Source organism: Hyla sarda, chromosome 1, assembly GCF_029499605.1.
Source record: "Hyla sarda isolate aHylSar1 chromosome 1, aHylSar1.hap1, whole genome shotgun sequence".
Classification (NCBI taxonomy): Eukaryota; Metazoa; Chordata; class Amphibia; order Anura; family Hylidae; genus Hyla; species Hyla sarda.
The window spans coordinates 240,367,656-240,395,456 of NC_079189.1; the positions used below are offsets into that span (position 1 = coordinate 240,367,656).

Consider the following 27,801-nt stretch of genomic DNA (forward strand, 5'->3'; position numbering starts at 1 on the left):
TACAGTTGAAACGGTGAACTCATTGGTTGCGGCCATAAGAGACACCTTTCACTTAGAGGACCCAGGATCTTCGGACATGAAGTATCCTTTCATCGTGCTCAACCAGCACCTCAAATGTTCAGCTCTCACGCTGAATTTGACACCCTTCTGGAATCTGCATGGAGGCCCCCGGACAAGAGGTTCCCGGGAATGAAGAAGGTTCAAGTGCGTTACCCATTCGCCAAGGACCTTGTCTCAAAGGTGGTTTCCCCTCCCTCGGTTGATCCACCAGTTTCCCGCCTCTCTAAGGCTACTACACTGCCGCTAGCAGACACGGCTGCCTTCAAGGATCCGACGGACAAGAAGGTGGAGTCCTTAGCGAAGTTTGCCTCTGAAGCAGCAGGCTCTTCTCTGCTTCCCACCATCGCCTCTGCATGGGTGTCCAAGGCACTATTGGTGTGGTGCTCAAAACTCCGTCAGGGTATCCTGGCGGGATCCCCCCCAGAGGATCTGTCTGCTTTGGTTCTCCAATGCTCTAAAGCTGGGGACTTTCTGTGCACAGCTTCCATGCAGTCAGCCCGTTGTGCTGCCTTTGCTGTGGGTCACCTAGTGGCCCTCCGCCGTTCCATGTGGCTTAAGGCGTGGGATGCGGATGCCGCCTCCAAAAGGCCTCTCACCGAGCTTCCTTTTATTGGTACCCGTCTTTTTGGCAAGCACCTTGACGAGATTATCTCTGAGGCGACGGGGGGTAAGAGTTCCTTGTTGCCTCAAAATAAGGCTCGCTCTACTTCCCAGAGGAAGTCCTCTTCCTTCCGGTCCTTTCAGACTTTTGGCCCCAATAAGGGGTCTGGGCAGGCGCCTTCGTGGGACAAGAAGGCTCCCTCGTTCCGGGCGCGCACGTCTAGGACGTCGGACACCAACCGCTCCGGCCGTTTTGCGGCCAAATTGGGCAACCGCAAACCCTCTTCCGCATGAAGTGAAGCCCCCACCCACCCAGATTTTTCTCGAGTGGGAGGCCGTCTCTTACTTTTTCGAGACATCTGGACCACACACATTCAGGACTCTTGGGTCAGGGACGTGGTGTCCAACGGATACCGAATCGAATTTGCCTCCCTTCCGAGGGATCGATTTTTTTTTTCAGTCCCGGGCCCCCCGGTCTCCTTCTCTGGCGAAGCAGTTTCGGGAGGCCCTCCAGTCCCTACTTCTCCAAGGAGTCATTGTCCCCTTTCCTCCAGGGGAACGTTTTCGGGGTTTCTATTCCAATCTTTTTGTGGTCCCCAAGAAGGGTGGTTCTGTGCGGCCAATCTTGGACCTCAAGCGTCTCAACCGTCATCTTCTCATCCGCCACTTCCGAATGGAATCTCTCCGTTCAGTAGTGGCATCCATGGAACAAGGGGAGTTTCTTTCTTTGGTGGACATCAAGGATGCCTACCTCCATGTTCCAATATTTCCCAGCTATCAGTGGTACCTCTGCTTTGCGGTTCCGGAGGGGCATTTTCAATTCGTAGCCCTCCCCTTTGGTCTGGCCACTGCTCCTCGGGTTTTTACCAAGATCCTTGCGCCAGTGATAGCCCTGTTGCGGTCGCGAGGAGTCTCAGTGATCCCTTACCTGGACGACCTTCTCATCTAGGCTCCTACAAGTGTCCAGACTCTGGAGAATGTGGATCTCACTCTCCAGACCTTGGATCACTTCGGGTGAATGGTCAACCGGGACAAGTCTGTCCTTTCTCCAACCCAGTCTCTGATCTTCTTGGGACTTCAATTCATCACGGCCTTTGCCCAGATTTGCCATCTGCCGGACAAACGTCTGACTCTCCTGTCAGGAGTCCGCTCCCTTCGGGCCCAGGTCCCAGTTTCCATCCGCATTTGCATGGACGTCTTGGGTGGGATGGTAGCGGCCATGGAGGCCGTACCCTTTGCCCAGTTTCATTACCGCCCCCTTGAACTGGCGATTCTCTCTCGATGGGACAGATCTCCTCTGTCTCTCGATCGCAAGATTGCTCTCCCTCGTCGAATCTGTCAGTCTCTGCTCTGGTGGCTTCGCTTCCTCTTCAGGGGCGATCATTTCTTCTTCTCCACTGGCAGGTGGTTACAACAGATGCCAGTCTGTCAGGCTGGGGCGGTGTGTTCAGGGACTGGATGGTTCAAGGCCTCTGGTCTCCCCGGGATGCCCTTCTTCCGATAAACATCTTGGAACTGAGGGCGATTCTTCTTTGTCTTCTTCATTGGGAGTCCCTGCTTCAGACCTGCCCTGTCCATGTCCAGTCGGACAATGCTACGGCCGTAGCTTACATCAATCGGCAAGGCGGCACTCGCAGCTCGGCAGCCATGGCCGAGGTGACAAAGATTCTCCTCTGGGTGAAAAACAAGGTTCCGGCCATTTCGGCGATTCACATTCCGGGTGTGCTCCACTGGGAAGCGGACTTCCTCAGCCGACCCCGGCGAGTGGTCTCTACATCCGGAGGTCTTCGCGCAGATCTGCGACCTCTGGGGCATTCCAGACGTGGACCTCTTCGCTTCTAGGCACAATCGGAAGATTCTTCCATTTGTGTCAAAGTCCCGGGACCCCCTGGCTCTAGCCGTGGATGCCCTAGTGATTCCTTGGGTGGGGTTTGCCCTGCCCTATCTGTTCCCTCCCCTTCCGCTCCTTCCCAGGGTTCTGAGGAAGCTCAAAGCGGAGAACGTTCCCGCCATATTGGTAGCTCCAGATTGGCCCAAAAAGACGTGGTACGCCGACGTGGTCAGGCTCCCGGAAGACGCTCCGTTGCGCCTTCCACTTTGTCCGGACCTGCTGTCTCAGGGTCCTCTTTGCCACCCCAATTTACCCCAGTCGCTGCATTTGACGGCGTGGCGGTTGAGACCGTGGTTTTGAGAGCCCGTGGTTTCTCTTCCCAAGTCACTCGCACCATGCTCAGGGCTCGTAAGCCCTCCTCGGCGAAAATTTACCACCGTACCTGTTGGTCTTATTTTCGTTGGTGTGAAGCTCAGGTCTTGTCTCCTGTTACTTTTTCTGTTCCCCGTCTTCTCTCCTTCTTGCAGTCGGGATTGGAACTGGGGTTGTCTCTTAGTTCTCTTAAGGGTCAGGTTTCGGCCCTTTCTATTCTTTTTCAGCATCCTTTAGCTTCTAATTCTCATGTCCGGACCTTCCTTCAAGGAGTGGCGCACGCTGCCCCTCCTTTTCGGTCACCTTCTCCCCCTTGGGACTTAAATATGGTTCTGGGTGTCCTCCAAGGTGACCCCTTTGAACCCCTTAGGGAGGTGTCCCTGCGCCTCCTTTCTTGGAAAGTGGCGTTTCTTCTTGCTATCACCTCCATTCGGAGAGTGTCTGAATTGGTAGCTCTCTCCTGCCGTTCTCCGTTTCTGGTGATTCACCAGGACAAGGTTGTCTTCCGGCCAGATCCTTCCTTTTTGCCTAAGGTTGTTTCGGCCTTTCATCTCAATGAGGACATTGTCCTTCTGTCCTTTTGCCCGGCTCCTTCTCATCCTAAGGAGCGTTTACGCCACAAACTGGATGTGGTTCGGGCTGTTAGGTCCTACCTCTCTATCACTTCTTCGTTTCGTCAGTGCGATTCCTTTTTCTTCTTTACGGAAGGTCATCGTAAGGGACAACCTGCTTCCAAGGCCACCATTTCTCGGTGGATCCGGTCTGCCATTTTGGAAGCCTATCGCTGTAGGGGGAACATTCCTCCCTTCAGGGTTGTTGCTCATTCTACCCGTTCTGTTGGTGCATCCTGGGCTCTCCAGAACAAAGCCTCGGCCTTGCAGATTTGCAAAGCGGCTACCTGGGCGTCTTTGCACACTTTCTCAAGGTTCTACCGGGTTCATACCTTCGCATCGGCTGATGCTAGTCTGGGCCGTAAAGTGTTGCAGGCGGCAGTGAATCGGCCGTCTGCCTGACTGATTATCTGCCCACCCAAGGGACGGCTTTGGTATCTCCCATGGTCTGCGTCCCCCAATGGAGCCGATAGAGAAAAGGAGATTTTTTTTATACTTACCGTAAAATCTCTTTCTCGAAGGATCCATTGGGGGACACAGCTCCCACCCTTTTTGTGTTCCTCTTTGGTTCTCTGTCTGAGGGTGTGTTCAGTTATACTTTTTCTTCTGGTTCTCGGACAGTTTGTGTTTTGTCCTTGACCTGTCGGTCCTCTCCTATTGATCTGGTACTAAAACTGAATAGCTCAGGACCTGGAGGCGGGTATATCCTGCTGGGAGGAGCTGACTTTTTTTTGTTGCCATAGTGTCATACCTCCTAGAGACAGCAGCATACACCCATTGTCTGTGTCCCCCAATGGATCCTTCGAGAAAGAGATTTTACGGTAAGTATTAAAAAAATCTCCTTTTTAAATTAACTGGTGCCAGAAACTTTATACAGATTTGTAAATGACTTCCATTTAAAAATCTTAATCTTTCTAGTACTTATCAGATGTTGTATACTACAGAGGAAATTGTGTAGTTCTTTCCAGTCTGACCACAGTGCTCTTTGCTCTTTGACACCTTTGTCCATGTTAGGAACTGTTCGTAACAGGAGCCAATCTCCATAGCAAACTTCTCCTGCTCCGGACAGTTCCTGACACTAACAGAGGTGTTAGCAGAGAGCACTGTGGTCAGACTGGAAAGAACTACACAACCTTCACACAACCAACCTGTATACGGTTATTTTATGGTAACCGTATGTGCATACAGTTACATCCGGTTTGCACAATACTGTTTTTAATTTTTTTCTTTTTTTGGGGGGAAATTCAATAAAAAGAAGAACTTTTTTTAAAATGTTGACAAACCTAGAACCGTAACCGTTTTTTTTCGAGGAAAACGTATTAAAACTTTTGCAAATGGACATCCGTGAGGAGGCATATACGTTTGCATACATTTCGGTCCGGTTTGGAGACATACGTTTTTTGCACAGAAACGGGATATTGCCAAAACGAGATGTGAATGCAGCCTCAAACAGTTTACATAAAACAGAGGTTAAAATAACAGGCCTATAATTCCCGGGGTCACTTTTTGGCCCTTTTTGAATATTGGCACCACATTTGCTATAGAGTCATTGAACATTATATATAGGGATCTGGCTATTACATTACTTTTTTTATTACATTACTTACATGACTTTTATACTTTTTTATTACATTACTAACTCCCTCAGAACGTGGGAGTGAATACCATCTGGATGTGGTGATTTATCTATTTAGATTTTTTTAGGCGGCACTGTACTTCTTCCTGTGTCTACCTTATCCTGCTGGCATTTCATTTTCCTCTGTGAACACAGTGGAGAAGAATATGTTTAATACATTCCTCCCCCTGTCAATCCTATAGGTGCATTGGTCAGTACTGACCACGACATCTATGGGGTTAAAACTGCACAAACGCAGTCTAGGCAGCACGGCCGCTATCAGGTGGGTACAATCCATACAACTGTATGGGGCCCGGAGCTTCAGGAGGCCTGGACGTCCCTGCACCATTTTTTTTTTATATTGCCTTGTCAATGAGTGACTGCGACTGCAATGAGTGGGTGTGGACCGGGCCTCATAGTCCAGGGGGCCCGCACATTTCTATTAAATTACTTCTTTCTAGGGCGTGGGCCCCTTAAGAGTAATGACAGGGCCGGAGAGGCCAGGGGCTGATGGGAGTAGAGACGTCATGTGCCCCGCCCAGCCACGCACGTTAACTCCAATCACCTGACTTGTCCCTGCCTACGTCCCTACGCGATCTCCAGCAGAGAAGATCCTCAGTGACAGGAGCAGCAGCAGCAGCCTCTGCTGCCTCAAGCCGCTGCTCCGATCCCCAGAGGCGGCAGGGTAGGTAAACTTGCTTTGTGATGAAGTGCAGGGGGGCGTGTTATGGGGGTGATGAGAGGTGCAGGGGGGGTTATGGGGGTGACTAGAGGTGCGGGGGGGCATGTTATGGGGGTGATAAGAGGTGCAGGGGGGTTATGAAGGTGATGAGAGGTGCAGGGGGGGTTATGGGGGTGATGAGAGGTGTGGGGGGCGTGTTATGGAGGTGATAAGAGATCCAGGGGAGGGGTGTTATGGGGGTGACAAGAAGTGCAGGGGGGTTATGGGGGTGATGATAGGTGCAGGTTTTTTTTGGGGGGGTGATAAGGTGGTGGTGGGGGGGGTTATGGGGGTGAGAAGAGGTGGTGGTGGGGTTATGGGGGTGATAAGAGGTGCAGGGGGAGCTTATGGGGGTGATGAGAGGTGCAGGAGGGGTTATGGGGGTGATAAAAGGTGCAGGGGGGGTTATGGGGTGATAAGAGGTGCAGGGGGGGTGATGAGAGGTTCAGGGGGGTGATGGGGGTGACAAGAGGTGCGGGGGGGGGTTATAAGAGGTGCAGGGGGGTTATGAGAGGTGCAGGGGGGGTTATGGGGGTGATAAGAGGTGCAGGGGGGTTATGGGGGGTGATGAGAGGTGCAGGGGTTTTTTATGGGGGTGATTAGAGGTGTAGGGGGGGTTATGGGGGTGATAAGAGGTGCGGGGGGGCTTATGGGTGTGATGAGAAGTGCAGGGGGGGGTTATGGCGGTGACAAGAGGTGGGGGGGGGGGATGAGAGGTGCAGGGACATACCTGATGCAAGGACGTACCCATACATCCTGGAGAGGGAAGGGGTAAAACAAACAGTTTTATTTATGACGTTGGTTAACCCCTGCATGCCCCTGCAGACACAAAAGCACATATTTGAAATAAAAAGTATTTTATTTATTTATAGTAAGACAAGTATTTTTATTATTTAAAACATACTTGTCATATCCCACAAAAAAGTTATATGTTACTCAGAACCTAACCCTGATCATGTATAAATAATTTTTGTGTCTAGCAACTATATTTCTCACAAATTTGTTACTTGGTTTGTCATTCTGTACTTTGGAGGTGATGTGTCCTCACTCTGTATGACTCGAGTCTGCTTTGCTGGATCTCTTCATCCAATCACTGCAGGCTGCTCTGTAACTCCCTCCACTCACCCTTTTCATGCTGCAGCTTGATAGGACAGGAGTGAGCACAGAGGAGTTCTAGCCCCACCCTCACTTACTGGACTTTTTCTATGCCTGTGCTTTAGCTTGGACAAAGAATATGCTGCAGCCAGACAGAAGTATGCTCTGGATGGTATGGGGAACCCTAGTGGTCTTGTTTAAGCCATTTTTTCTATTAAAAGGAAATAACATTTTCTTATGAAGTATATTAGAAAGGTAATGTTTTGCCAAGATGTTCAACATATAAAAAGTTTATCTGGCACTGCTCATTTAATTACACATACAAATCTGCACCAATATTTAAATTATAAAACAAAAATCATGGTACTGATTGTACCACTCTAACATTATTATAGACATTATTAGTATTATTATTATACTGAAGTTGCAGTACATTATCGCTTCCACTATCCTGCTGTTAGTTTCAAATGCGGTAGGTGGTGCTGTTATGCCACACGTCACATTATGTCTTGACACGTGACTTAATGTAACATTCATGTGATGCGGCTTTAAACAAGATTTTTTCTTGTTTTACTACAGTCATGGCCGTAAATGTTGGCACCCCTGAAAATTTTCTAGAAAATTAAGTATTTCTCACAGAAAAGAATTGCAATAACACATGTTTATTCCCTTTGTGTGTATTGGAACAAAATAGGAGGAAAAAAACAAATTGGTCATAATGTCACACCAAACTCCAAAAATGGGCTGGACAAAATTATCGGCACCCTTAACTAAATATTTTGTTGCACACCCTTTGGAAAAAATAACTGAAATCAGTCACTTCCTATAACCATCAATAAGCTTCTAAGGCTAGGTTTCCACTTGTTTTTTTTTCTGGCAGTTTTTGGAAAACTTCCACTGCAGTTTTTGAGCCAAAACCAGAAGTGTATTCAAAAGGAATAGGACATATAAAGGAAGGACTTACACTTCTCCTCCCTTATGGATCCACTTCTGACTTTGGCTCAAAAAATTGCCAGAAAAAAAAAACAAGTGGAAACCTAGCCTAACACCTCTCAGCCGGAATGTTGGACCACTCTTCCTTTGCAAACTGCTCCAGGTCTCTCCTATTGGAAGGGCGCCTTTTCCCAACAGCAATTTTAAGATCTCTCCACAGGTGTTCAATGGGATTTAGATCTGGACTCATTGCTGGCCACTTCAGAACTCTCCAGCGCTTTGTTGTCATCCATTTCTGGGGGCTTTTTGACGTATGTTTGGGGTCATTGTCCTGCTGGAAGACCCAAGATCTCGGACGCAAACCCAGCTTTCTGACACTGGGCTGTACAGTGCGACCCAAAATCTCTTGGTAATCCTCAGATTTCATGATGCCTTGCACACATTCAAGGCACCCAGTGCCAGAGGCAGCAAAACAACCCCAAAACATCATTGAGCCTCCACCATATTTCACTGTAGGTACTGTCTTCTTTTTTTTTTGTAAACAGTAGAATGATGTGCTTTACCAAAAAGCTCTATATTGGTCTCATCTGTCCACAAGACGTTTTCTCTGAAGGATTTTGGCTTACTCAAGTTCATTTTGGCAAAATGTAGTCTTGCTTTTTTATGTCTGTGTCAGCAGTGGGGTCCTCCTGGGTCTCCTGCCATAGCGTTTCATTTTATTTAAATGTCGACGGATAGTTTGCGCTGACACTGATGCTCCCTGTACCGGCAGGACAGCATGGATATCTTTAGAACTTGTCTGGGGCTGCTTATCCACCATCCGGACTATCCTGCGTTGACACCTTTCATAAATTTTTCTCTTCCGTCCACGCCCAGGGAGATTAGCTACAGTGCCATGGGTTGCAAACTCCTTGATAATGTTGCGCACTGTGGACAAAGGCAAATCTAGATCTCTGGAGAAGGACTTGTAACCTTGAGATTGTTGATATTTTTCCACAATTTTGGTTCTCAAGTCCTCCGACAGTTCTCTTCTACTCTTTCTGTTGTCCATGCTTAGTGTGGCACACACAGACACACAATGCAAAGACTAAGTGAACTTCTCTCCTTTTTTTAATCTGCTTTCAGGTGTGATTTTTTTTTATATTGCCCACACCTTTTACTTTTCCCAGGTGAGTTTAAAGGAGCATCCCATGCTTGAAACAATCCTATTTTTCCAAAATTTTGAAAGGGTGCCAATAATTTTTGTCCAGACCATTTTTGGAGTTTGGTGTGACATTATGTCCAATTTGCTTTTTTCCCTCCATTTTTTGGTTTAGTTCCAAAACACACATAGGGAATAAAAATGTGTAACATGTGTTACTGCAATCCTTTTCTGTGAGAAATACTTAATTTTCTAGAAAACTTTCAGGGGTGCCAACATTTACGGCCATGACTATATAATAAAAAGAATCTTTGGATCGCCATGTTCTGACCCTTATAACTTTTTTTTATCGTGCCGCCTATGCAGCTGTTTTATGTTTTGTGCCATGAGCTGGAGTCTTTACTTTTACCACTTGTTATTATTGAATTTTTGTGCACAACTGAGGCTTTTTGAGCAGAAAAGTCTCCAGAGGACAGGAGTTAACATCTAAAATGGTGATTTATTGTTTTTTTGCCTATATGATCCAAATTTACCCACCCTCCTTGAAATTATGATAAATGTTTCACACATAAGCAAAACCAAAGCAAAAAAAATTACTTCAAAACTCACTTTCCAAAGCAACAATGATGAATGTCCCCCCCCCCACCCCCCAGGTTTTTCCCACCGGAATTAGTATCCGTGTAATAAAATTCCACTTCTGCTGTGTACTCAGAGTAGCAGAATGCTCCATTCAATCAATGGGAGTCTGATTTATGGTGAAAACCATGCAGTAATCAACACAGGCATTTTGCACTGATTCAGCTTTGATTTTCCATTGTAAAATACGCTGTGGATCTGTCCATGTGAATGTTCCCATGAAGGAAAAAAAAAATTCTGTCACATGAAAAAAGTATCGGTAATTAGTATCGATGAATACTTAAGAAAAAGTATCGGTTCTTGTACTTGGTCTTAAAAAAAATGGTATGTGGACATCCCTAATGCCCTCATTGGTGTCCTGCACATTAACCCCTTAAGACCTTCAGGACTAAGACAATTTTATTTTTAAGTTTTAGTTTTTTTTCCTCCTCCCCTTCAAAAAATCATAAAACTCTTTTATATTTTCATCCTCAGACTAGTATGAGGGGTTGTTTTTTGCGCGACCAGTTGTCTGTTGTAATGCCATCACTCACTTTACAATAAAATGTATGGCACAACCAAAAAAATACTATTTGTGTGGGGAAATTAAAAAGAAAACCGCAATTTTGCAAATTTTGGAAGGTTTTGTTTTCACGCCGTACAATTTATGGTAAAAATGACATTTGATTTTTATTCTCTGGGTCAAAACGATTAAAATGATACCACTTTTCTATTACTGTTGCGCTTTAAAAAAATCGCAAACTTTTAAACCAAATTAGTACGTTTAAAATCCCCCTATTTTGAAGACCTATAACTTTTTCATTTTTCCGTATAAGCGGTGGTATGAGAGCTCATTTTTTGCGCCGTGATCTGTACTTTTTATTAGTACCATATTTGCTTATACAAAACTTTTATTACATTTTTTATAAAAAAATTTTGGAAGAAAATTTTATATAAAAGCAGCTATTTTGGATTTTTTTTTTACGTTCACGCCGTTCACCGTATGGGATCATTTACATTTTATTTTAATAGTTCGGATATTTACGCACGCGGCGATACCAAATATGTATATAAAATAATTTTTTTACACTTTTTAGGGGTAAAATAGGGAAAATGGGACAATTTACATTTTTATTGTCTCCATAGGGGACTATTTATAGCAATCATTCGATTGCTAATCCTGTTCAGTGCTATGTATAGGACATAGCACTGATCAGGGTTATCGGTCATCTTCTGCTCTGGTCTGCGGGAAGGCAGATCAGAGCAGAAGACTCCCGGAAGGCAGCGGAGCCAGGTGAGGGGACCTCCGTCTGCCGTGCAGGATGATCGGATCGCTGCGGGCGATCCGATCATCCTGTTAAGTGACCGCAATGCTGCAGATGCCGTGATCTGTACTGATCACGGCATCTGAGGGGTTAATGGCGGACATCCGCGGGATCGCGGGTGTCCGCCATTACCGGCGGGTCCCTGGCTGCGATCCACAGCCGGGACCTGCCGCGCATGATGCTGGCATCGCTCCGATGCCTGCGGTTATGCTCAGGACGTAAATGTACGTCCTGGTGCGTTAAGTACCACATCACCAGGACGTACATTTACGTCCTGCGTCGTTAAGGGGTTAAAAGGTAAATAGGTAACTAGGTAGGTAGATCAGGAAGCCAGATGTGTAGATAGGTAGGTAGATTGCTTGCTTGGTAGTTAGGCAGCCAGGTATGTACATAATTAGGTAGCCAGGTATGTGGGTAGGTAGCAAGATATGTAGGTAGGTAGTTAGGCAGCCAGGTATGTAGGTAGTTAGATAGCCAGGTATATAGGTAAGTAGTTGGTAGCCAGGTAGTTAGTCAAGTAGATAGCCATCACCCCCGTCCACACAGTGGGTGTAGGCAGCAGAGTTCCCCCACAGTGGTTGTAGGCAGCAGAGTTCCCCCCACAGTGGGTGTAAGCAGCAGAGTTTCCCCCACAGTAGGTGTAGGCAGCAGGGTCCCCCCATAGTAGGTGTAGGCAGCAGGATCCCCGCACAGTAGGTGTAGGCAGCAGGATCCCATCACAGTAGGTGTAGGCAGCAGGATTCCCCCACAGTAGGTGTAGGCAGCAGGATCCCCGAACAGTAGGTGTAGGCAGCAGGATTCCCCCACAGTAGGTGTAGGCAGCAGGATCCCCCCCCCCCCCCCCCCCCCCCAGTACGTGTAGGCAGCACTATCTGCCTGGGGATCCGGGACAAGTTTCCTTGATCCTAAGTAGCCCCAGCAGCGAAGGGCCCTTTACCCGGCTTGGCCCTCTGACCACGTCTGAGTGGACCGGCTGGTTAGTCCGCCCCTGTGCAGGGATCCAATCGGTTTGTTCGCCTCCAGATGTCAGCTCACCTATTCTACGCGTGTCCTGCTGCACCAGCATAACATAACTCAGTGTAAGCAATCTGCTTTGCATGTAAAAGCTCCCTATGGGGAAAGTGGTTCTGATAAAAACTACAGATCACAGCACAAAAAATGGACCCTCACACAGCCCTGTATATGAAAACAAAAAGTTTTAAGGGTCTTGCTGAAGCAAGGGCAGCTCCTGAGCCCGCTTCATGTACAGGACGTAACTGTAAGCGCTGGTGCGTTAAGTACCTGCACACCAGGACATACATTTATGTCCATTTCCTTAACACCTTAAGGACCATGGGTTTCTTCATTTTTGCACTTTTGTTTTTTTCCCCTCACCTTCTAAAAAAAATAACACTTTGAATTTTCCATCTACAGACCCATAAGAGGGCTTGTTTTTTGCGCCACCAATTTTAATTTGTAATGACATCAACAATATGCCATTTTGTGACTTTCGGGGACTTCCGATTCTATGCAGAGCATTGTTAGGTAAAAATGACACCTTATCTTTATTCTGTTGGTCCATCCAATTAAAATGATACCCTACTTATATAGGTTTGATATTGTTTTACGTCTGTTAAAAAAAAATTCAACTTTTTGCACAAAAATTAGTATGTTTAAAAATAACTTTTTGATTTTTCCGTATACAAGGATGTGTGATGGCTCATTTTTTGCGCAGTGATCTGTAGTTTTTATTGGTATATTTTGATGGTACTTTTTGATCTATTTGTATACATATTTTTTTGTGTATACAAAGTGACCAAAAATACAGAATTCTGCACTTGGTATTTTTTTTTTTTCATGCACACGCCATCGTCCGTGCGGTTTAATTGACATTATATTTTTATAGTTCGGACATTTACGCACACGGCGATACCACATATTTTTGTTTACATTTTTTTTATTGGGAAAAGGGTGGGTGATCCAAACTTTTATTATGGAAGGGGTTAAATCACATTTATTAAGATTTTTTTTAAAAATTTTATACACTTTTTTTTTAGTCCCCGTAGGGGACTATTACATGCAATCATTAGATAGCATAGCATTGATCAGTGTTATCGGTGCTCCATTGCTCCAGCCTGCTTAGGCTGACTGGGGCCTTGGAGAACCGATCAGGCGGCAAGGATGCAGGTAAGAGCCCTCCAGCTGTCCTCTGATCGGTACATCGCGATTTCACCGTGATGCTCAGCTCCTGAGCTTGTTTCAAAGTCTCATAACTGGCATGCACATACATCCTATGCTGAAGATTTATCAAAATAAGAGTGGTGCATTTGCCTCTCGCAACCTATCACATTGGTTGCTCTGGGCAACTGTACCATTCTTCCTCTACACAGGTTTTGATAAATCTCCACCTTTATCCTCTAGGGATTAAAGAGTTACTCAGGTGGAAATATTTTTTTTTTTTAAATCAACTGGTGTCAGAAAGTTAAACAGATCTGTAAATTATAGTAAAGGAAAAGTCCAGCACTAATTCATGCGATTGCCTTGACATTATTAGACGTGTTCATACAGGATACAAACAGGAGATATAAACTCTTCTGATGAGTTTCGCGCTGTCAGCGCTTAGTCATGGAGTTTTAGGGTATGTTCACACTGAGGAATTGGGGCGGAAATCAAGCAGAAATTTTTGCCTCAAAATATTGTTACTTTTCCACAAGAACTCACAGAGATTTCCGCGCGGAATTCTGCAGGTTTCATGCGGAGGAGGAGTATCAAGTATTTCTATTCATAAAATTATATATTTTTTTTTCATGCGGAAATTCCACGCGAATTCCGCGTGGAAATGCTTCTGACTCGAAAAAAAATATAACATTGATCTCTATGGGAGAACGACGCTCATTCCGCCTGAAAGAAAGAACATGTTCTTTCTTCAAGCGGAACAGACTTCCTCGTCAGAAATTCTGCACAACTCTATGGGGGTTTCACTGCTGAATGATTTGGAGAGGAAAAAGCGAGCAGAATTACTCGTGGAAATTCCTCTCCAATTCCTCAGTATGAACATACCCTTAGGCATTCATCAAGTACAACAATACAAATGACCTCAACCTTAGGTTCATGTCTCATCACCATAGAAACACCATAAATTTCTTGGACATTAACAACCTCATACCCGAAAATAAAGTAATCCTTTCTCCATATAGAAAAGACACAGCAACTAATTCTATATTAAAAGCATCTTCGTGCCAGCCTGGGCTTGTAGTTAAAGGGGTATTCAAGGATTTTTTTTTATTTGACTATGCTACAGGGGCTGTAAAGTTAGTGTAGTTCATAATACAATATCTGTACCTGTGTGTAACGGTTTCCTCACAATTCTTCTGTGATTTTCACTCCACTATTTTTTTTTGCCTGCATACAAAATTACTGTTGTCTCGGCTTTTTCCCAGCTTGCAATGCGGCCGAGACCTGACTCACTAGTCAGCTGATGACAGGGAGCCTGTCTGCTTCAATGGGTGGAGGGATCAATCTGCAACTAATGCAATAGCTGGAGGCACCCTGATAGAAAACCACAGGCAGGTCTTTTGTTTCAATGAGTGGGGTGGCTGATGTGTGAGAGGGAGGAAAATGGAATTGTGGGATTTGTAGTAAAAAAAAAAAAATATATAAGTCACACAGGAAATACAAGTTCACAAAAAGCTAGCCACAGTGTTATGGTAATCTCACAACATTGCCATTTAGCCCCAAGACAAGCGCAGATCCTTCCTAAGCATGTCCATTACTGTCCACCAGGTACATACTAAAATCCCCTTATGCTGGATAACCCCTTTAATAATATTCCATATGGGGAAATGTGCCGATTACCTCAAATGTACTTGCTGTAGAGCAATTTCATTTCAGAGGCAGAAAAATTAAAAAAACGTCTAAAAGAGAGAGGGTATGGAGAAGAGATCATAAATAAAGCCAAATCCCAAATAGACAATGTGAACAGAGAAGAATTAATGCAACCCATGAGTAATAAACGGAAAAAAGAGTAAAAGAAAAAATGGCATAAACCCACCTTTGTTACTGCTTACAGTGCACAGTTCAATGCCATAAAGAAAATAATTGAGAGGTATATACCAGTGTTGGAAGTGGATCCCGTGTTGAAAAAGATAGTGGGGGAAGGTGTGAACATGGTGTCAAGGAAAGGGCCAACACCACGAATATACCACCGCGAATGTAGTGTACAGTGTGAAGAACTACTGTGACCCCCCCCCGACTTACGATGGCCCCAACATACGATAATTCCAACATACGATGGTCTCTCAGAGGCCATCACATGTTGAAGGCAGCATCAACATACGATGCTTTTGTATGTCGGGGCCATCGCATAAATACCGGATAGCCGTTTATGGTGCCCAGTGTGCTCCGGTGATGGTCTCCTACCTGTCCTCGGGGGTCCGGAGCGTCCTCTTCACGATCCCTTCCATTGCCGGCGCTCTCCTTCGTCATCACATCGCGTGTACGCCGTCCCGTCATCCAATAGGAGCGGCGTGCGTGCGTAGTGACGTGATGATGGCGACGGATAGCGAGGATCCCGGGGAAGCAGAGACCTCCGGAGCGTCAGGGACACCACAGGGACAAGGCGACAGCGATGGAGGGCGACATCCAGGGCAGCGGTGATGGGTCCGGAGCGGCGGGGACAGGCGAGTACAGCTTCCTATACTTTACATTGCATGGATCCTTCAACATACGATGGTTTCAACAAACGATGGTTCATTTGGAACAGATTACCATCGTATGTAGAGGGACCACTGTATTTTTTAAATGCAACACGTCTTCAGTAGTGTACTTGGCATTATGCACGTCCTGCCGTGTACAATATGTGGGCTGTACGAGTAAAGCCCTAAAAGTGAGAACCAGAAAGCATGTATCAGATGCCAAGAATGACAATGTCAATATCTCTACTTTGTCACATCATTTTAGGGGTGTGCACCAGGGTGATACTAGTATTTTAAAGGATTTGTGGCAATGAAAAAGTTGACGTTAATGAAAGAGGCGGAGACCTCAGAAAATGTTTATATAATCGTGGGAGGTATTGGATGTTTATTCTAGGTATAAGACAGCTATTGGGCTTGAATTGTAGATTAGCTCTCATTACCACATATTAATCTGAATTGGGCTTTGTTCAGACAATGGCCCTCATTTGCTTAGAAAATCGGGTTGTAAGTCTATCTTGCTTTCTTTCCCCTGGTATTTATTATTATGTCGCATCCTGTTTGTCGCACTTGGGTTTTGTTGGTTTTGGTTTCCAACTCCTCTGAGTTGTCGGGAAAAAATCCACAACAATTCAACAAATTCGGGTTGGAAACCTTTATAAATACGTGGGAAAGCTCAGAAATGTCGGGTTACGCCCCTTTTTCGGGTTTGGTAGAATCCACATCGGGTCCGCCGGGAAAAAATGTTGCATCGTGCCGCAGACTGGTGCACGATGTCTGTGACATGTCGCAGACAAAGATGCAACAAAAAAAACAGACAAAACAAGACTGGTTTAGAATAGTAAATGAGGGCCAATGTGTTTTTTCTTGTGTATATTGGTTTGGTCTGTTTTTTTTCTCATCTTTACATTTGTTTAGCAATGGTAATGTAACTACATGTAATATATTATACTATTGTTAACTAACTGTTATCCTGCTGCTCGAAACAAGCTAACAGTGAATCATTTCAGTTATGAAGGTAGCTATATGTTTATATGGCAGCCTGTTTGGCTGTGCAGGAGTTAACAGCTGGAGAGATCACCTGCCCAGAGGGTGATAATTGGATTGTTTGGAATTTCACAACACAGGAAGTAGGATGTGGCTTCCAGAGTATATTAAGGATATTTTGTATCTGTATTACTATTCTATGACTAAGCGCTGACAGTGCGAAACTCGACAAAAGAGTTTTTATCTCCTGGTTTGTATCCTGTATGAACACGTCTAAGGGTGCATTCACACCACGTTTTTGCAATACAGTCCCGTATCAGATTTTTGATGAAAGACGGATTCCTCAAAACCTGACTAAACTGTATCAAAACGTGTATACAAATTTCAACCCGTATACAGTTAAAAATCGTATACGGTTTGAAAAATGATGTCCGGTTGCATCCGTTTTTTAAGAAAAAAAAGTATACGTTTTTAACTTTTCACTCCATTTTGAATAATGTTTCACTTGTTTGATTGAAATTCCAAGAAAAAAAACTGCAAAGTCAAAAAACTTATGGTGAAAACCGGATGTAACCGTATGCACATACAGTTCTGGACGGTTTCCATTGACTCCCATGTTAAAAAAAACGTATACGGTTTATTACAGTTTTTCACCCGGACCAAAAACCATGGTAGACTACGGTTTTTGGTATGGGAAAAAAACGGACAAAACCGTACAAGATGCAAAACAGACACAACCTGATGCATCTTTTTGCATACGATTTTCAATGGAGAGTCAATGCATACGGTTTTCAATACGGTTCCATACGGTTTTCACATTGAAAACGTATACGGAACTGTATTGCAAAAACGTGGTGTGAATGCACCCTAATAAGGTCAAGGCATTTGGATCGCATGAAGTAGTGCTGGACTTTTCCTTTGCTATACCTTGTGGTTGACCGGCTACGATACCGGCAGGCTTCGTGCACTGGCGTGCAGCATCAGGAAGGGGTGAGCTGTTGTCTATGGTGGATAGAAGTGGATAGATTTGTAAATTACTTCTATTTAAAAATCTTAATCCTTCCAGTACTTATCAGCTGCTGTATACTACAGAAGAAGTTCCTTACTTTTTGAATTTTTTTTCTGTCTGACCACAGTGCTCTCTGCTGACACCTCTGTCCATGTCAGGAACTGTCCGGAGCAGGAACAAACCCCCATAGTAAACATATCCTGCTCCAGATAGTTTCCAGACATGGACAGAGGTGTCAGCAAAGAGCACTGTGGTCAGAGCACGTGTCGTCAAGAGGTAGAAGACAGGCGCTCCTGACTGAGTGGGATGGGGTCCCATTAAGGAGATCGCGGGGGGCCCCAGTGGTCAGACCCCTCATGATCAGTCACAGAATAGGGGATAGGTTACTTCTGGCTGCAGTACCCCTTAAGCATTTGCTTCTTTTTTTGTGACTTGACATCATGCCCATCATTTTCCATTTTTGGCCTTTCAAGGGGCAAGGTTTGTGTTTTGGCCACAATTATATAAAAAATAGCAACATTTTTGCAAACTGACATAGGAGAGAAAGCTTGAAAATTGGTGTGAATAGGTCACAAATAGAGATGAGCGAACTTACAGTAAATTCGATTTGTCACGAACTTCTCGGCTCGGCAGTTGATGACTTATCCTGCATAAATTTGTTCAGCTTTCAGGTGCTCCCGTGGGCTGGAAAAGGTGGATACAGTCCTAGGAAAGAGTCTTCTAGGACTGTATCCACCTTTTCCAGCCCACGGGAGCGCCTGAAAGCTGAACTAATTTATGCAGGATAAGTCATCAACTGCCGAGCCGAGAAGTTTGTGACAAATCAAATTTACTGTAAGTTCCCTCATCTCTAGTCACCAATACTAAATTCCTCCCAACATCTTCCAACAGTGCTTGTCTTTTAGTAAAGCAGCATTTATCACAATATTTTCCATTTTTAAAAATGCACGCAGCGGGGAGGAATTCTTGAAAGATTAGGCCCCTTTCACAATATAAATTAATCCATTTTAAAGACCCATTATAATGTTCCCTTATGGAAACCCTTACAAAATCCTGTATGGCCGTTACAAAATCTCATTATAGTCTATGGGATTTTTACATTATCCGTTTCAACCCGTCATAGCCCGTTATTAATAACAGACTTTATTTTGTGACGCAAGAAAGAACGGAAGAAATAGTGCATGCACTATAGGGCTGGGCGGTATGACCAAATGTGTGTATCGCGGTATTTTTGTAACTTTTGGCGGTTCCATGGTATATAACGGTCACAAAATAATGTCCGTTATTAATGGCCGGTACCGAGGAACCATTCAGGGCTCCCAGCGGGGTTTTAAAATGAACATTGTGAGTGGCAGCGGGGGCCATATCTATATTAAAAGCTGTTGGGGGCAAGATATATAGCGCTGCAGGGGGGGGGGCAGACATACAGCCTATATATCTAGCCCCCCAGCGCATTTATAATATGTCCCCCGCAGCGCATTAATAAAGATATGACCCCCGCCGGCGCATTTATAAATATATATACTCCTGCAGTGCATTTTTCATAACATGCCACTGCAGCAGTATATGTGAAAAGTATATCTAGCAACAGCGCATCGAGCCAGCAGCCGGCCGGCCCGATGTGCTGATACAATACTTTTCATACATAGCGCTTTGGTGGCATATGTATATAGAAACGCTGGGGGGGGCAGACATATAGCGTTATCTGCTCCGCACAGTGCTTCTATACACATATGCCACCGCTGCAGCTAGATATACTTTTCACATATACCGCTGCTGTGGCATATTATGACAAATGTGCTGCCGGGGTATATATACTTATAAATGCGCCGGCAGGGGGTCATATCTTTATTAATGTGCTGTGGGGGGCATAGTATAAATGCGCTGGGGGGCTAGATATATAGGCTATATGTCTGCCCCCTCTGCAGTGCTATATATCTCTCCCCCACAGCACTTTTAATATAGATATGGCCCCCGCTCACAATGTTCTTTTAAAAACCCCACTGGGAGCCCTGAATGTCCTCTCGGTACCGGCCATTCAGGGCTCCAGGGGGTGGATTTAAAAATGAAAGTAAAGACACACGATACATGGCAGGGTTGCGGACCATGCTGCCCGCTCTCCTGCTTTATAACTTCTGATCGCATTGGGTCTCAGAAGTGAAACCCGGTGCGATCAACCCTCAGCCCCTGTACTACAACCCCCATCATGGAACAGACTGTTCCATGATGGGGGTAGTAGTACAAGCACTAATATAGCCTCCCCAGCCACCTGCAGCTGGAGGAACTACTACTCCCATCATGGAAACAAGTCTGTTCCATGATGGGAGTAGCAGTAGTCCCACAACACTGCAGGAGTCTGCTGATTTCACCTCTTCTGAGCATGCTCAGAAGTAATAATGGATAGTATAAACCGGGGGCAAACAGATGACATTACAGGTTCATCCGTTTGCCATAGACTTCAATGTTAAATTTAAAAGAATTCTGCATTCAACGTCTTTAGCCCGTCAAAAATAACGGATTAAAAACAAAACGGGCAAGAAAGGACTGTGAAAAAATCCCATTGAGATTGAAAGAAGCAATCTGATTGGTTGCTATGGGCAACTAGTCAACTTTTCCTCTGCACAGACTGTGGTGGTATGCCCAATAAGCTGCTATGTCATGAATGGGTCTCCGTATCCAATACAACCAATTACGTAAGCTCCAAGAAGATAAAGATATATTGACAAGTGCTTTTTGGGATTTATGACTAAGGCTGCTTTCACACTATAAAAATTCATCCATTAACGTCCGTTAGAAAAGCCCTGTTAAACGGCCGTTAAACAATCCCATTAACGTCTATGGGATTTTTTGATTATCCGTTATGATCCGTCATAAATAACGGCCGTTAGTTGTGACGGAAGAAATAACGGCACATGCACGTCCGACACATGCACTAATTTCTCTTCCGTCCCAAGAAACGGGTAAATTAACGGCTGTTATTTTTAACATGGAAGTCTATGGCTGACGGATGAGCCTTTATGTCATCCGTTTGCCCCCGGTTTATAATATCCGTTATTATTTCTGAGCATGCTGAGAAGAGGTGACATCAGCAGACTCCTGCAGTGCAGGAGACTTGTTTCCATGATGGGAGTAGTAATTCCCATGCTGCGGGAGTCTGCAGAAAGCTGGGGAGGCTACATTAGTGTTTGTACTACTACCCCCATCATGGAACAGAGTCTGTTCCATGATGGGGGTTGCAGTACAGGGGCTGAGGGATTGATCGCACCGGGTTTCACTTCTGAGACCCGATTCGATCTGATGTTATTAAGCAGGGGAGCCGGCGGCAAGCTCCGCAACCCTGCGATGTATCAGTGTGTTTTAACTTTCATTTTTGAATCCCCCACGGGGAGCCCTGAATGGCCGGTACTGAGGAGCCAATCAGGGCTCTCAGCGGGAGATTTTAAAATGAACATTGTGAGTAGCAGGGACCATATCTATATTAAAAGCCCTGTGGGGGCAAGATATATAGCGCTGCAGGGGGGCAGACATATAGCCTATATATCTAGCCCCCCAGCAGCGCATTAGATATGACCTCCGCCTGCGCTTTTATAAATATACCCCCACCAGCGCATTAATAAATATATCCCCCGCCAACGTGTTAATATTTATACACCCCGCCGGCGCGTTAATAAATATATACCCCCCAGCCGGCGCATTAAATATATACCCCCCCACTGGTGCATTGATAAATATACACTTCCCGCTGGCGCATTAAATATATACCCCCCACTCTTGCATTAGAATATATACCCCCCGCAGCGCATTTATATGTACCCTAGCAGTGCAGCGCTTCTATATACCTATGCCACTGCAGCGCTATATGTGAAAAGCATTCTAGCTGCAGCATTGGCCGCTGCCGGCACTATGCGCTGCTAATAGAAAATCCTTTTCATTCATATGGCGGCAGGGGTATATGTATATCGAAGCACGCGGGGGGCAGACATATAGCGTTATCTGCCCCCCCCCCACAGCGCTTCTATATACATATGCCGCTGCAGCGCTATGTATGAAAAGTATTTCTATCAGCAGCATCGGGCGGCCGATGCTGCTGCTAGAATGCTTTTCACATATAGCGCTGGAGTGGCATAGGTATATAAAAGCGCTGCGCTGCGAGGGTACATATACATGCGCTGCGGGGGTATATATTTAATACGACGGCGGGGGGTATATATTTATTAATGCGCCGGCGGGGGTCATATCTAATGCGCTGCTGGGGGGCTAGATATATAGGCTATATGTCTGCCCCCCTGCAGCGCTACATATCTTGCCCCCCCCCCCCACAAAGCTTTTAATATAGATATGGTCCCTGCTACTCACAATGTTCATTTTTAAATCTCCCGCTGGGAGCCCTGATTGGTTCCTCAGTACCAGCCATTCAGGGCTCCCCATGGGGGATTCAAAAATGAAAGTTAAAACACACTGATACATCGCAGGGTTGCGGACCATGCCGCCCGCTCCCCTACTTAATAACTTCAGATCGCATCGGCTCTCAGAAGTGAAACCCGGTGCGATCAATCCCTCAGCCCCTGTACTACAACCCCCATCATGGAACAGACTCTGTTCCATGATGGGGGTAGTAGTACAAGCACTAATATAGCCTCCCCAGCCACCTGCAGCTGGAGGAACTACTACTCCCATCATGGAAACAAGTCTGTTCCATGATGGGAGTAGCAGTAGTCCCACAACACTGCAGGAGTCTGCTGATTTCACCTCTTCTGAGCATGCTCAGAAGTAATAATGGATAGTATAAACCAGGGGCAAACGGATGACATTACAAACACTAATGTAGCCTCCCCAGCTGTCTGCAGACTCCCGCAGCCAGGGAATTCCTACTCCAATCATGGAAACAAGTCTGTTCCATGATGGGAGTAGTAGTAGTCCCGGCTTTGGGAGTCTGTAGGCAAAGGTGTTCGGCCATACATGTGGTCTTATATTTATTCAGCCGCTAGCACCCGTTATTTTATCCATTATTAAACGTCTGTTTTTACACAGAAAACGGACGTTTAAAGGGGTACTCCCACCCTAGACATCTTATCCCCTATCCAAAGCGCCGCTTTAGACCCCCGCAATGTTGCATGCGGCACCCACCTGTTTCTTGTCCGGAAGCGCTGGAGGGTCTCGGTCACGACCACTGGTGACGTCACGCCCCGTCCCCTCAATGCAAGTCACAAGAATTATGATTTTTAGAAGGGAAGGAGGAAAAAACAAAAGTGCACAAACAAAAATTGGCCTCGTCCTTAAAGAGTAGCTCCCACCATGTTAAAAAAAAAAAAGTTTCTGTCCATGCCTATTGCCCATCTATCCCTAACCCCATCCCCCCTGCCTTTAAACATTTTTTTACTACCTACTTTTATTTTCGTCTACCTGGTAGTGTGCTTACTTACCAGGCACACTTCCCCAGCAGGCACAATGTCACTGATGCCTGCTGGGGGCTGACTTAGCTCATCTATGCTGCGCTCCCGTCAGAAGCGCGCATAGATGAGCGGCCAATAGAACGGCAGGCTGCTTCGGGGTTTCCTCCTCCCTGTTTAGCAGTGTAGGTTTATCCAGGGAGGAGGAGTATAGGAGCATCGCCCACCTCCTGTGCTACCGAAACCGAAACAAAATATAATATGTGAAATAACCTCAGATCAGACTTACCCATACAGGACAAGTACAGTCCTGGAGCATTAGGGCGGCACTGAGATTCAGTGCGCGCGCTGCCTCCAGACTGTACATGCAGGGGACAGGGACAGCCGGTACGCGAGGCCAGTGAGCAAATGAGCGCAGCCCAGGAGTTCACAGCGCTTGCTCCCACCTGTCTGATTGACAGGCAGGGAGCGAGCACAGGCTGTCTGAATTCGGGCCAAATTCAGCTGTGACTTCACAGCAGGCTGCAGCCGGCCACTAGGAGGGAGACCCCTAGTGGGCGGATTTCAAGAGCAAAATAAAATAATTTAATAAAAAAAAAGAAGTATATTAGAGATATATTGTAGTACATAAGTACTACAACATATCAAAAAAAATTTTTGATAGTGCCCATTTAGAGCCAAAATGGGCTTGGTCTTTGATTAGGGCATGGCTTGTCTCTTTCTACTATTTAAAAAAGTTGGGAGGTATGGATACATAGGACAGCACCATGTTCATACAGGAGCTCAGCAAGGAAGGGGTTACACTAAGAAGTGAACTACTACTGCTGAGATGAGTGAAGCCTTGATTTGCCTTTCAGTGACAATACTCTGGAGAACAGACACAGCTTGCAGGTAGACAGTTTTCCTATTTCAAGCACAGAATAGAACTCTGCCCCTAATTCCAGTGTTTTGTCGTTCTGTGTCTGTCACTATAGGCAGAATCCCCCTTAACAGGCAGTGTTGCAAATTCCAGGAAAAAGAGACATCTAAGAGATATCTAAATATAAATATTTTAGAGGTTTTATAAATTAAAATGTAAATATATGACATGGCGTAAACTTCCTTTATCAGTAGAAGGAAGAATCAACCTTATTAAAATGGTTAAATAAAAAGGGGAGAACACCAAGAAGCCTTGGAGCGAAACATTGGGTGGTGGAGGCTTATCTACTCTCTCAGTCCAGTGATTGCTATTACTATTATTTTGGTGTTCTCCCCTTGTTCTTGATCATTATTCCTGTGTTACCTACATGAATGCACTTATTGCTTCTATGAGTACTGATATTGTGGACTTTGGGGAATATAGTGCACCTTTGCCATAGAGACATCTACATTGTGGTCATGTCATATCTAAGCCTCCATTTTTATTCCGTTTTCCCACTAGCTGCACTCTCTTTCTCCATATGTTATTTTATGGGGTTTTAAATGTATGTTTTCAGTGCATTTATGTCTCAATAAAGTAATTTTTTCCTTTGATCTATATACGCCTTTGTTGTTTGTTTTCCGTGCTTAGTGAAGAGTTTATAGCGAAGAAACAAAATCTCCCCACCCTGAAACTGGTGTATAAAGTGTGGAGTAGGATGAAGCAGGCAAAGGGTAAAATAACTGAATATACTCCTCTATGGGACAACCCATCTCCAACAGAAATTACTAAACTTAATGGTTTTGAGACATAGGAAAAGGCAGGGGTATTATGGTTGAAAAATTTATTTATAGAGGCACGGTCATTATGAAAAACTTTTTATATTTTTTAATACTACTGATAAGATGACTTTTTTAAATACAGTGGTCCCTCAAGTTACAATATTAATTGGTTCCAGGATGACCGTTGTATGTTGAAGCCATTGTATGTTGAGGCCATAGCTATATGGAAACCTGGTAATTAGTTCTGGTAATGTCATCCAAAAATAGGAAAAAGTGAGGATTAAATAAAAATAAGTAGATAAATAATATAGATAAAGCAAGTCCTTACATATAAAAGTAAGAAAGAGCTGCTGGGAGCTGTAATCACTGTCTATGTAGAGGACAGGAGCTTCTTCAGGGTCCTAAAAAAGTAAAATTTGCAGTACGGTTTTTAAACCGTACGGTTTTGACTCCGGTTTTAAAACCGTACTGCAACCGCATACTGTTTGTTTAACATGGACGTCAATGGGAAATGCACATGTACCGTATATACTCGAGTATAAGACGAGTTTTTCAGCACGATTTTTCGTGCTGAAAACACCCCCCTCGGCTTATACTCGAGTGAACTCTCCGCCCTCAGTGGTCTTCAACCTGCAGACCTCCAGATGTTTCAAAACTACAACTCCCAGCAAGCCCGGGCAGCCATCGGCTTGCTGGGAGTTGTAGTTTTGAAACATCTGGAGGTCCGCAGGTTGAAGACCACTGCGGCATTCGACATCATCCAGCCCTCCCCTCACCCCCTTTAGTTCTGTACTCACCTCCGCTCGGCGGGACGTTAGGGTGAGCAAGTCCGGGCCATCTGTGCTGCAGGGACAGTCCGTTGCGGAGGGATAGTCGTTCCGGGCTGTCCATCTTCACCGGGGGGGGCCTCTTCTCCGCGCTTCGGCCCGTCCCTGGAATAGTCACATTGCCTTGACGACGACGCACAGGGACGTTCATGAGTAACGTCCCTGTGCGTCGTCGCCAAGGCAACGTCTCTATTCCGGGCCCGAAGCGCGGAGAAGAGGCCCCCCCCCCCGATGAAGATGGACAGCCCGGAACGACTATCCCTCCCCACCGGACTGTCCCTGCAGCACAGTTGTAGCTTTGAAACATCTAAAGGCCCACAGGTTGAAGACCACTGTATCATCAGACATTGACAAGCGGTGATGATGAAGGGGGGGGGGGGGGGGGGGCTGATGACATGTGGTGATGATTAAGGGGGGGTGTAATGATGACAAGGGGATGATGAAGGGGGGTGTGGGATGATAGGGGGATGATGAAGGGAGGGTGGGATAATGACAAGGGGATGATGAAGGGGAGGTGTGAGATGATAAGGGGATGATGAAGGGGGGGTGTGGGATGATAAGGGGATGATGAAGGGGGTGTGTGGGATGATAAGGGGATGATGACAGGCGGTGATGATGAAGGGGGGTGGGTGGGATGATGACAGGCAGTGATGATGAAGGGGGTGGGATGATGACAGGGTGATGATGAAGGGGGTGGGATGATGACAGGGGGGATGATGAAGGGGGGATGATGACAGGGTGATGATGATGAGGGTGTTAATGACGGGGGTCTGACCCCTCCCATTAAAAATGGACCACATTTTCAAAAACGTATGTTTTTTTTTCTATAAAAACGGACGGAACTGTATGCCCTTTCGAAAACAGTATACTGTTTAAAAACGTATACGGTTTACTTTTTCCCATACTGTTCCATCCGTTTTTTTGACATACGGTTTTCTTTAGAAAAACAGATTGAAAACAGTATGGCAAAAACGTGATGTGAACCCAGCCGTACACAGTGACAGACTGGTTTTATATTACCTCATAAAGCAGCACAAACACTTGTTTTTAGAACTTTTCCATATACATTTGACTATTGGTGAGAGTTATGGCATAGGTTCCATGCAAATTATGAAGTAGATGGCACATCAATATCCACATTAACTCCTTATCGCATTCACTGTAATGGATATTTTTTAAAATCTGCATCAATAATTTACATGTCATTTCTCCATTGTTGTTTTTTATCCATGGACATCAATACTAAAAAGTGACTAAAATTTAAAAATAAAAAATATGTATATAAAACCCATAAGATTACACTTTCAATTTAGATATAGATTTTCTTGTCAAGCCAAATATTACTCTTTTATAAAACTCAGTTTGACTTGCATTGTACTTGACAACATACTGTTCTGTTTTACTTGTAGACAAATTTGGACAGTTATGGATTCAAATCTAGTGTCTAATCCCAGTACAGTAAAGACTATTTAAAGGAAAGGAGGTAAGTTTTTTTTTTTTTACTATTTTTCTTTTATTAAGGGCTTCCCAAAATAGCAAGCTGTTCAGGGGGGTCCTGCCATATAAATGTATTATTGTGTATAAACAGGATGGGACAATCCTTGGAACTGGACTGGTGTAGATTTGTATATGTATGTCCGTGTAGAGCTTTAGCAAATGTATACAAGCTGCTTTTCTTTTTGCATTGTATTCAACACTACTTCCCCAAACTTTGTGTGTATTGTTGCATGTACTGTAGACATGATAGAAAAGGCCTTCTTAAATGGAGCTGAGCTATAATACCACACAAAGTCCTTCGACAAAAGGGGTTCTGTTAACTAAATAAAGTAGCCATGTTTTTTTTACCTTGTACAACCCCTTTTAAAGGTTGCCTTTTCACCTTAAATGGGCATTGTCATGAACCTTATGTCCTACAGCATATATCTAATATATAACCATTATATATATTTTTTTGATTGAAATATTGTATTTTATATTTGAAAACCGGCCACTAGGGATCTCCCTCCTAGTGGCTGGCTGCAGCCTGCCGTGACGTCACGACTGAATTCAGACCAATGCCGGCCGGACAATCTGTCCTAATTCAGTCAGCCTGCGCTCGCTCCCCTGCCTGTCAATCAGACAGGTGGGAGCTAGTGCTGAGAATGCCTGGGCTGAGCTCATTGGCTGCCTGGGCTCGCAGCTGCCTGCGCTCATTGGCTGCCCGTCCCCGGCATGTACAGTCTGGAGGCAGCACGGCACTGAATCTCAATGCTGCGCTGATGCTTCAGGATTGTACATGTCCTGTATGGGTAAGTGAGGTCTTATTTCACTTACCCGTAC

The 27,801-nt window shown here is 45.1% G+C and overlaps 1 protein-coding gene across 13 annotated transcripts in view; it reads left to right on the forward strand.

Moving 5' to 3' along the window:
* TEX15 (testis expressed 15, meiosis and synapsis associated) overlaps positions 1 to 27,801 on the forward strand; it is a 153,999-nt gene that overhangs the window by 12,328 nt on the left and 113,870 nt on the right. For 12 of the 13 annotated variants that reach the window (XM_056569470.1, XM_056569449.1, XM_056569483.1 and 9 more), the window contains exon 2: positions 26,892 to 26,965. The exons of the other annotated variant lie outside the window; for it this stretch is intronic. The gene's annotated coding sequence lies outside the window, so the exon portion shown is untranslated. The remainder of the gene's footprint in view (positions 1 to 26,891; positions 26,966 to 27,801) is intronic. 13 annotated transcript variants of the gene reach the window in all.